This window comes from Poecilia formosa, unplaced genomic scaffold (genome assembly GCF_000485575.1).
Source record: "Poecilia formosa unplaced genomic scaffold, Poecilia_formosa-5.1.2 Scaffold52, whole genome shotgun sequence".
In the NCBI taxonomy this organism is placed as follows: domain Eukaryota; kingdom Metazoa; phylum Chordata; class Actinopteri; order Cyprinodontiformes; family Poeciliidae; genus Poecilia; species Poecilia formosa.
The window spans coordinates 1,906,909-1,917,588 of record NW_006799991.1 but is presented as its reverse complement, the minus strand read 5'-3'; the positions used below and the strand labels follow the sequence as shown (position 1 = coordinate 1,917,588).

The 10,680-nt window shown below is 41.0% G+C and overlaps 1 long non-coding RNA gene across 1 annotated transcript; it reads left to right on the top strand.

The window, feature by feature from the left end:
- Window positions 1-798: 798 nt before the first annotated feature.
- LOC107836331 (uncharacterized) lies at window positions 799-2,233 on the top strand. Its single transcript, XR_001662213.1, has 2 exons — window positions 799-967; window positions 1,876-2,233. It is a non-coding gene; the product is annotated as an uncharacterized LOC107836331 (long non-coding RNA).
- The last annotated feature ends 8,447 nt before the right edge of the window (window positions 2,234-10,680 follow it).

Sequence of the window (10,680 nt, the reverse complement as noted above, 5' to 3'; positions counted from 1 at the left end):
TCTTTCTTGCCCACTCGCTCACCCCTCGTCTCCCCTCGTCTGTGGGTATCTTGCTTGGCAGCGGCTCTGAGGTTTCAGAGCTGACTGGCGAAGCAGACGAGGAGTAAACACAGCGAGAGACAGACAGACAGACAGTCAGACTGTGTAACCACCGGAGCAAACGAAGAGGCTGGCTCATCGCTACCGTCCGAGGAATAGACGCGTACGTCTGAGGAAGGAGACAGGGGGGATGGGTGGGCTCACAGGAGCTGACAGGTCCTGGAGGCCTGGATGTTTTTAAATGTGAACGCGATGAAGACTGAGGCACAAGGCGGCGTGTTGTGTCTGAAATCTTTCACACTTGACTGCCACTGGAAGATGCTGCTGTGTGTTATTGGCTGAAATGTGAAGCTTACATCACTCATATATGGTGTGTCATATTGATTCAGGACTTTTTAGAAAGAGTTTGTTGGTGGGGGGTTGGGGGGTTTCTCAGGGTGAAATAATTACACCTCATACCACCTTAGTGATTTGGAAAAACTGGAATTAGGTGTGCAGACTGGAATTTATCATACATTTTCTCTTTTTAGTACATTTTATTTTAGGTAGAGTTGAAGTTTGCTACATCCATTTCAGCACTGGTTTTTATGTTCCTCCTACTTGAACAATAATTTATTTCTAAAGTTTAACTATCTGATCCTAGTATAATTTACCAGGTTTGTTTTTAATAATCTCTGCTTTTGATTAAGATTAAGGAAACTATTTTTGTTGTTGTTTTTCAATGTTGCTGTAGCAACTTCCAGTTTGAACCCTTTAGGCGAACTGGCACAGAAACTGTTTGTTTGCCTGTGAGAAGCTGAGTTCAACTGCAAGGCATCAAAAACAAAGATGAACTCTGAAGCATCAGCTCCCAGATTGTCAAACCCATTGTGCATTTTCCAGAGCCAAAACACTCTTGTCCTCTGCGATCCTCTCTGCAGTTTACAGGGTAATTATCGCATTGTGTAAACAGCTATTTCAGGGTCTGAGTGTTGGCAAGCCTCAAAGCTCCCTCTCTCTCTTATCACAGAGATCCCAGCTCTCCACTTCTCTTTGAGTCAGAGGTTCTCACTGCAGATCTAGTCGGAAACAGAGATTGTGAAAAATAAACGAGCTGCTCTTTACACGGCACCGTGCGTTTGGCTTACCTTTCCGTACTCACTAAATCCAACGTGCTAGACTTTCTTGCCGGTTAGCTTTAATCAGCGAAAGTCTCATTTTATTTTACTGTTTGAAATTTTGAGCATCTTGGATGAGTGAAAGAAGGAGTCTCGTGCCTAAAATGCTATCTTCAGCAAAATCTCGATGTCTGAAGAAACCTGCAAAGACCCGATGAAATTCAAAAGAGAAAGTTTTATAAACCAACAGAAAGCCTGAAGAAGATTCAGGATATGTCCTCTCAAGACACTTTAAAAAAAAAAAGTATTCAATTCAATTATGATTAGCATAATGTTGGAAATGTACCCTATTCTGTCTGATAATTTCACCAAATGGAATCATACATCATTCAGTAGAGAGAACTGATCCAAGCACTTAGCCCTGCGGCACTCCACAAGTAACACAGGAGGTCTAATGTGTTAAGAAGATCAACCTAGTCAAAGCCCAGTCCTGAATATTGGGAATCAATGATTAAAAATTATCTTTCAAAGAAGATTTTCTTCCAATTTGACTGAGCTTGATTGTTTTTTGTTTTTTCTTTTACATAGAAGAGTTGCTGAAATTGTATGATTCCTTCACAAGGCACTTATAGCCTGTGTTGCTCTTGTTTTTGACCGAAAGAATGATTGTGTGGTTGTGTCTGTCTCTGACTGAAAAACATTTTCTGAAATCCTTCTTCTTTTCCTCCTCAAACAAAAGGGAGAGGAACCATCTGTAATCTGTGCTTTCTTTGGATGAGGAGCCGTGGTGATACTCAGTCACGTCACAAAGTCAACACCAGGATGGTTTCATTCAGGGGAAAAGCACACAAAGGCTTCAGCCGTTGACTGAGTGCGATGAGCAAAGACTGCGGGCTGAGCCGAGCCGAGCCAGCGGACATTCCAGGCGAGCCGGGCATACTTGGAATCCTGTGGCACAAAGGGACACATTTCTCTTCCTCTTTGTCACTAAAAACCCCCATAAACTCCTTTGTTCTTTGGGTGAATGGATATCTTTTTATAGAAGTATAATTGCTGCTTCCTTTGGCACTCATTAATAAAACAGAAATTAAATCCCAGTTGGGTTGAAGAGAGGCTTGAGGAGGGAGTGATGGTGGAGACTGGAATGGTATGGAAGTTGCCTGAGGGCAAAACACAGCAACATTTTCTCTCTCTCTCTCTCTCTGTCTCTCTCTCTCTCTCTTTCTGTATCTATCTATCTATCTATCTATCTATCTATCTATCTATCTATCTATCTATCTATCTATCTATCTATCTATAATCAAGTATGTCTTTTTATCTTCACGAGGACTTTGCATTGACTTCCATTCATTAATTTTTCTTATGGGGCTGGGCTTAGAGACCAATAAGGAGCACCATAGTTATTTATTGGAAAAATTAGTTTCATAAAGGTGAAAAATCCTAAATCAAACAAACACAAATGTGTTTATATTTCTTCCATTTATTTCAGTAATTGCAATTCTCCCTAACCAAACTGGGATCCGTCACATTAGGACCAGGATTTATTTCGTATGAGCCCCATCAGGCTTCAGCAGGTTAATAATATTGGAGAAAATGTTGCAAATATGCAATAATGACAAGTACATGCACACACACACACACACACACACACACACACACACACACACACACAGCGTGAAAAAAACTCTTCACATTCCCAATGAACAGCACTTGGCTTCAAACACACCATCAACAGCCTGGTTTGAAGCTGGAGTGTGACAGATGTAAGCCTGCCCTCTGGCTTATACACACTCTGCAGAAAATCAAACCAAACTGAATTATGAAAATAAGCCAAGAGCAGGAAAGAAAGTGTATGTGCTTTTTTTTTTTTGGGGGGGGGGGGGGGGGACTCCCGTCTGTCGAGCCAGTTTTCGGTTGACCACCACGGATGGGATGTGACACCGAGGATGAATAATACAATAGAGAGATGCAGCTCAGACGTGTCAGCAGCATCTGTCTCTGTCTGGGGCTGACGTGTGTCATCCTCCCTCCTCATTCAGAGCGCGGCGCAGAGGCTTGCACAAAACTAATGAAGCAAGCACATGCTGTATTAACACACACACACACACACACACACACACACACACACACACACCGTCTTTGATCGTACTCGCATACAGACGCGGTCAAACTGTGCAGCGCAGGTCAGACTGAATGAGGAGAGAAGCTGCCATGTGGCCTCTTTGTGAACGCTTCAGGTTCCTATATCCGCCCCCAGTCTCATTTTGTTCTTGATGCACAAAAGATGAGAGACTCAGATCAGCTACTTTAAGATAGAGCAAAAATACTGAATGATTTATGATGAGACTGGAGGGAAAAGCCAGTTGTTGCCGGGTATTTTGTTCACGGCGGTAAGCGACCTGAGGAGGAGTTTGTTAAATGCTCCGTTTGGTCGAGAGCCACAGAAGAACAATTAGAAAACACCGAATAAAAAAAAAAACAGAGGCTGAGGAGGAGGAAGAGGAGGAACTGAGGAAGAGATTTTCTGCATGCAAACAATAGTCTTCCTTTTTGTGGTTGAGCCAGTTCAGATCTGATGTGAGCTAAAGTCGCGTTATCTCATCATCCCACTTAATGCACTTTAACACTTTGCCAAAAAGATCTGAGATGTCACTGGACTGAAATAAGATTTAAGATGAAACGAAAAAAAAAAAAAAACTGAATACCACTTGCATGTGTGTGCATGCCGTGGAGAAGCAGCTTCTTTCAGCTGGTTAACAGTTTCTGCTTTGTTGCGTAAGTGAAGGCCGAGGGCAATAAGGAAATTCAGTCAAAGGCTATAAACTGTATACCTAGAGGTGAACAAGTTCTGGTTTCTGCATCTGCTTCTCAATTTGGATTTCAGATTGCAATGTTTTATGAATTCAGCAGTTGAAGGGTTTTTTTGTTTTGTTTTGTTTTTTACATTTCAGTTTAAAGATAATTTCATTTCAGTCAAGCCACTTCACAAGACAAAAAGGTTTAATTCATAATGAATCAGCCACAACTGGGGCATATTACTATGCAAATGCATGCAGCGTTATGGAGACAAGTGTTGCAGAAAAAATAAAGGAAATACAGGACCACTGAACATGGGACACAGTCCAGTAGCATTTGTCTGGTGCAGGGTTTTTAGGTTTTTGAATTGGCAGACTTTGTGTGGGCACAAAAACAACCAGCCATGTAGGAAAATTAAGAAAAGAATATCCCAGAGTGGTGCAAGCAAAACAGCATTGTCTGCAAAGTATATCCAAAAGCTGATACGTCTGCTGAAAGTGTTTAATGCTATTTTTAAAAAAGCAGTCAAATGTGATTTTGCATCTAAGGGCATACAACAGGTGCAAGCTTCATTTTCTTAATACTTTGGGATTTGAGCTGAAACTCTTAAAAGCAGCTGCACAAATCCACTCAGCCGCGTCTTATTCTGGTGCTTGGCGCTGCAGCAGTTAGTGCCCTTTTGGTCCCTTGGCAGCGTCTTCCTGTCTCCTCCCCCTCTCCACCGACTCCCCACTCCTTCTTCAGCAGCAGCCAGCAGACAAGCCACCCAGCTCTGCCAGGATCCAGCTTCTAAATCAGAGAAGCAGTGTTTAGATCCCGCTCTCAAAGCACGGATTCAGTGGCAAAACAAGCACTGCTGCCCTCTGCTCATCCAAAACGAAAGGAGGACGCAACGAGGAGGCTCTGTGTACTTATTCTCCTAAAATTAAACCTCACATCCTGCCAGAAAATGTTGCAAATGAAACCTATAGCAGTTAAAATGCAATTGAAGAATATTTATACTGAAAGACACGAACCCATCTTGTTTTGAGAGGGAAAAGCCGCTTCCTAATGCTTTATGTGAAAGTGAAAGGGGTCATGTTGGAGTGAGACACCACTTTGGGCTTTGTTCTTTCAAATGGACACTCGTAGAGAGCTCCAAAAGATACGTCAAGGAAGTCAAAGTGCCCCATAAACAAGAGGGCATCAGGTCTTGGAGATGCTCCCAGCTCCTTTTACTTTAGATCCACTTTCAGTGCATTTCAGGTCTCCCTCCAGGACTCCAGCTGCCATTTTACTCTCAGTCTGCGTGTTTGTGATGTTTTTCCTGTGCTTACTCAAGGCACACATCCACCCTGACTTTTTGAGAGCTGATTTTTAAAGATGGAAAACTTTTTTTTTTTTTTTTACAAAAGGCTCCCAGCTCTTTGTGAGGAAGAAGAAACTTAGAGACTTTAAATTGCTCACAACTCCTGAGCTTTTTCATCCAAAGCTGCCGGTAATGTATTTACCTTGGCACTGCTACTATTTGTCTTGAACTAACTAAATATGTAGAAGTGTGTGTGTGTGCGTGTGTGTGTGTGTGTGTGTGTGTGTGTGTGTGTGTGTGTGTGTGTGCTACATGAAGGAAATAGTAATCCTTTGAATAGCAACAGAGACCTCCCACACTGCAAAAACCCTGAACAACAAATGGAAAATACTTAAAACCGAGGACAGCTGGTTTATGTTTCCTTATGAAATTTTAAAGAGTTTCCTTTTTAGGGACTAAATAAAACACAATAACACACTGCAATAAAAACAGCTACAAATAAAGTCACTGGTGAATATTTAATGTTGCATATATGTTAGAGAAAAATCCAAACTGAAGTCAAAAGGCCCGTTGACGGGTTCTGATCCAGCTGTTTGTCCCTATTAATCAACCCCTATTAAAAATTTATGAAAACTTAAGAACTGGAGACGGAGTCCTGGGTCTGCATGGATCAAAATCATTACCCATGTGCTCTCAGCGGGAGTAAGATGGGTTCTGTGTCCCATTGATTAAGATGCTTTGCTGTAAAAAGTGCACAGATTTTGAGAACATACGTTCTGGAGCTGGTAGGAGTTTGTCTTTGTTGCATCAGGAAGTGAGGTACTTCTTAGAACTGATGCTATCATGAGGAGAGAACATTGTGAAAATATGAAAGTTGCATCTTAAAACATCAGTCAGCAAGTTACCAACCTCAAGCAGACCACCGAATTGACTACAAAGTCACTTAAGGGCAACAAAGTCGATGTAAGCGTCCCTCCTTTGAATGCTCAATATGAGCAAATACTTGTCGTCTATCTTTTTGTGCTGCTTTAGGCATCTTCACTAAATCTTTAGTGTTTTAACCAAACTTATTGATTTGTGGGACACAGAACCAGTCCTCTTCCTGAACAGTAGGATGGCTGGACTAAGGTGTCTGTACTTGTATATAATTTTTGAGGAGATGGACTTGACATCTTTGAAGACTTGGAAATTGTAGCAATAGATAACCTAGAAATCCGGATTTTCACATTTCTATTTTATTTGATTTAAGGAAGCAAGGAGGTTGAGCTGTTAAGTTTAGAGCACATCCTCAGATCTGAATCAATTTATGTCAAATATGATTATTATAACCTACTGGAAGCTCACAAAAACATAATATAATCACATTTTCTAAAGGCTATAAATGGATGTCAGGTGATCCTGACTGATCTAAAACAAGGGGAAATGATCAGGATTCATTGTCAGACAGTGAGGTGTGTGTAAATATCTGCCTTTAAATATTTTAGTATTGTTTTTAGCTGTCTGGCTCTCTAAGGAAAAAACTGTATCTTAGACACAACACTAAAGCTGGAAGAATAGAGAATTGCTATGAAAGGCTCATCTGTCACAGTTACAGCCTTTCCTCCCTTCCTGATAAAATGTGATCAACACAAAAGCACAAGGGAGTAAAACTGGTCCAACAGGACTGAGTCACCGAGCTCCAGCTGACTCCAAAATGCAGATCCCATGAAAAAGACAAAGGCAGAGTCAACACTGAGCACGCTTCCTTTATAATCCGTCTTTTCAGTTCACCTGAGGCGTCTCCTGTGACCCAACAACGGTTCTCCATCTGATCTGATTTCCACCTGGCACAATGGCTCTCTGTGGAGGCCTTCTCAACAGGAACTTCCTTTGTTGATGTAAGATAGGAGATCAGCCCAGCAGGGTGGAGGAACAAAGACTCTCATTCATCCAAACCAGAGCTAAGATAGTTTACATATTGTACAATCCATTAGAACTGTCTGTTGTAACACTGATGGAGCGCTGTGTCAATACAAGCCTCAACTATTCGGTTCCTTAAAAACAGCCACGGACAAACTCAAATAATTCAAATACCTTAGCTTGCACAAACCATATTTATCCCACAGGCTGCCTGAGAGGTTATGTAAGCAGGGTGTAAAGCAGGGGCATGTTTTACTGCTGACTATCTTGCTGTTATCACATTTGGTCTTTTTTTAAAAAAAAACAGACACATGGAGTTCCTCCTCTGACACCCAGGAGCAATGAAACTACATCCAGGGAGCGCTCCACGTTTCACATTCTTCTCATAGCAAAACCTGGAGAAGCAACAAACTCTGGATAATAGTTCAGTGTTTGAAACCCAGCAGAGGATCAAGCAGAAGATAATTATTTAACATTAACTTATTAAGTTCATTTATTGTGTAAGGCAAACAATGCAAATTGGTTCAGCTTTAAGTATTGTTCAGTGAAAATAGTAGTAACAGTTCATATATTCATAATGTTCTCCCCATGTGTACATGGATTCTCTCTGGGTACTCCAGCTTCCTCCACAGTTCAACCACCAGGCTAGGTTGATTGGACACAGTAGACTACCTTTAGGTGTTTGTGGTATTTTTTCCTGTATTTCCTTGTGATTCGCTGAAGGCCTGGTAAATTGTCCAAGGTGTACCTCCACCTCATCCAACGACAGCTGGAGATAGACGCCAGCTCTCCCAGCAACTCTGCAAGGATAAGTAGGTATAGGAATCAATGGATGAATGATAAATATGATGGGTCACGGGTAGGTTTATGTGTAAACAATTAAAATAACATTTTTATTTGCATTTTGCAATTTTGAAAAATATTTACACACTTCTCAATGCTCAGTTTTTGCAAGTTTCCACTGGTATTTATACGAGTTATCTTTTCTGATGTGCTCCAAGTCTTTGAGGTTGGAAGAATGTCTTACTGTCTTCCTAATCTGTAGCTCCATTCACAGATTAACCATTAAAATTCAATTTAAATCTCGCCACAGCTCACATCATCCAAGCATCTTCAAAGAGTGAGGAAAGGTATCTGGTAGCCGTCCATCTTGAAACTTCTAGGCAGCTGAGGCAATACTGCAGAGTATAACGGATGACAAGACAGTTGTTAGCAAGCACTGCTAATCCAACGAGGTGGAGGCCTCTTCAAAACATGATTATCACCTTAAGTCTGAAGAAACATGCATGTAAAATTAAAAGATTACTTTATACCTAAATCTGCCAGGACTAGGAGTCATTTTGGGCTTAACTTTAAGCAATTACAGAAGGTCCAGTATAATTAAAAAAAAATGCACAGGATTATGCTGGTGCAGTAAAAGATTATTTTTAAGCTTTTTACACATTTTGATCACAGGTAAGGGTTAGCACAGGTAAGGCTGACACTGTATTTACTGATCTAGCAACGTTAATTAAGTACTTGAATGTCCCCAGACATTAAGTAATTAAGTCACTGTATCACATTGTCAACAAGCCAAACTGACAGAAAAACACAGTAAAATAGATGTAGATTCACTGTAAATATTGAATGCTTAGACGTATGGATCCCTTAGGAAGCTCAATAAATCTGGATACTTATATTTTCAAATACATTAACTATAAAAGACATTCAACCAGAGCTGTCTGCTAAACCCATTTGTATCGTCTCTTCCAAGACTTTTCTTTTTAAATTATTACAGCCGAAACTTATAAAACAAGTCTTGAGAATAATGTGTTTGGCCTGTCATGAGAATCAAAAAGATAATCCCTCATTCTGAAGACAGCAGTAGAAGCCTGAAGCCCCAGAGTAGATTTATGGAGCCAAAACCAAAGTGAAAAACAACTGCTGACACAGAGTCTATCAAACTCAAATTTGTCCCAGTGTTTTATGGCGTTTGCCTGGTCGTCTCACTCTGTGGAGAGACTATTTGTCTCCGACTCGCACACAGACACAACAATGGCGGCCAAGACTCCGGACGTCCTGTGTTACATAAACAGCCTCGGAGCTGCGAGGTAGGTCTGACACATGACCGGACGCGATGGGCAGAGCAGTTGGAAAGAATGAGACAGGAGCAAAGACAGAGGAGGAAAAATAATTGTCGAGAGGAGACAGAGAAAAGCCACTAATGACAGCCGACAATAAAACAGAAAGAAAAAAAAGGGCGACTACAGTAGCGTCTGCCACGGCGGGATGACAATAAGGCAGGAACTAGCAGCCTTTAGTGTTGGAGAGGGATTGAAGGGCCGAAACCACAGGGCCTCGAAATAGAGCTTTGTCTGGGGGTAAGCTGTTATTAGGTCGTCTAAACACGGGGTCCTTAACACCCTGCTGCACCTCCTAGACGCTGCAAAAGGGTGAGTAAGCCAGCTGATTGGGTGGTCAGGATTATTTTGATGAGCAGTTAATAAAATCCTCAATAATCAGGGAGAATTACATGTTCCAGCAACCTTAGCTCAGCGGAAAGGCTCCACTGCACGTTGGATAGAAATTGTCTATGTGAGCCACAAAACAGTTAAACGAGTAATTGTTTAAAACCTGCTTGCAAGGCAAAGCAAATATTGAAAAGAATTTGTTGAGTTTTTGTAAATCGTTTTTTCCCGGGAGATGTTGCTTTAGCTTTGCACAGTTTGTCCACACTCGAGATGAGACATGATTATTAAACCCGGGATGTAGAAGGGGGTAGTTTTTGCCCTAGCTGCGGATCAGATATCTGTTCACAAGAGTTTTGTGGATCTGGATTCATTTGTGGCAATACCGGATGCTGGGGCTTTCATGGGGCAGTGTTATGCATGTTCCAGCCACATAGTATAACCTTATAGCCAAATCAAGTAACTATGCAACCTTCAGTTGTTATAAAAGTGCTACATAAATCAAATATGACTGAAATTACGCAGTCAAATTACTTTTAACACCTTGAAATTGGGTCTCTATCTCCAACACTCCACTTTCAGGAAGTCATCACTCCTTTAACTCTCTAGCAACACTTTTACCGGCATTACATTGAGATGTAGCTTCTATAATGAGCAAATAGAAGTAATTTGAATAAGCAACTGACCTAAAATAGAAAAAAATAGACTGAAGTAAAAATGTGTATTTTTATGCAGCAAATATCTAGCTTAAACTGTAACAAAGATTAGACTAGACTTTGTTTAGGGTTAGATTTAGACGTTGGTAGATGAACGAAAATTTCTGAACCAGAAAATGGCCAATGGCGGTGAAGAATGAACTTTTCCAACTTCCTGTAGCAACTAGCTATGCACAGGAATAAGTTAAGATCTGGTTTCAGCGATTTAATTTTCTCCTCTGTAACAACGGAGCATGCGACATTTTGTTAGCATCTTTGATTATAAGGAAATAGGACATTCCTTAGTGCTGGTTGTGTGAAGGTAAAGTTGAGGTAAGCTGTTTATAACATTCAGTTACCACAAGAGGGTGCTCTAGCCCTGCCTCACCTCTTATTATTAAAAATAATTCAGACAAAAG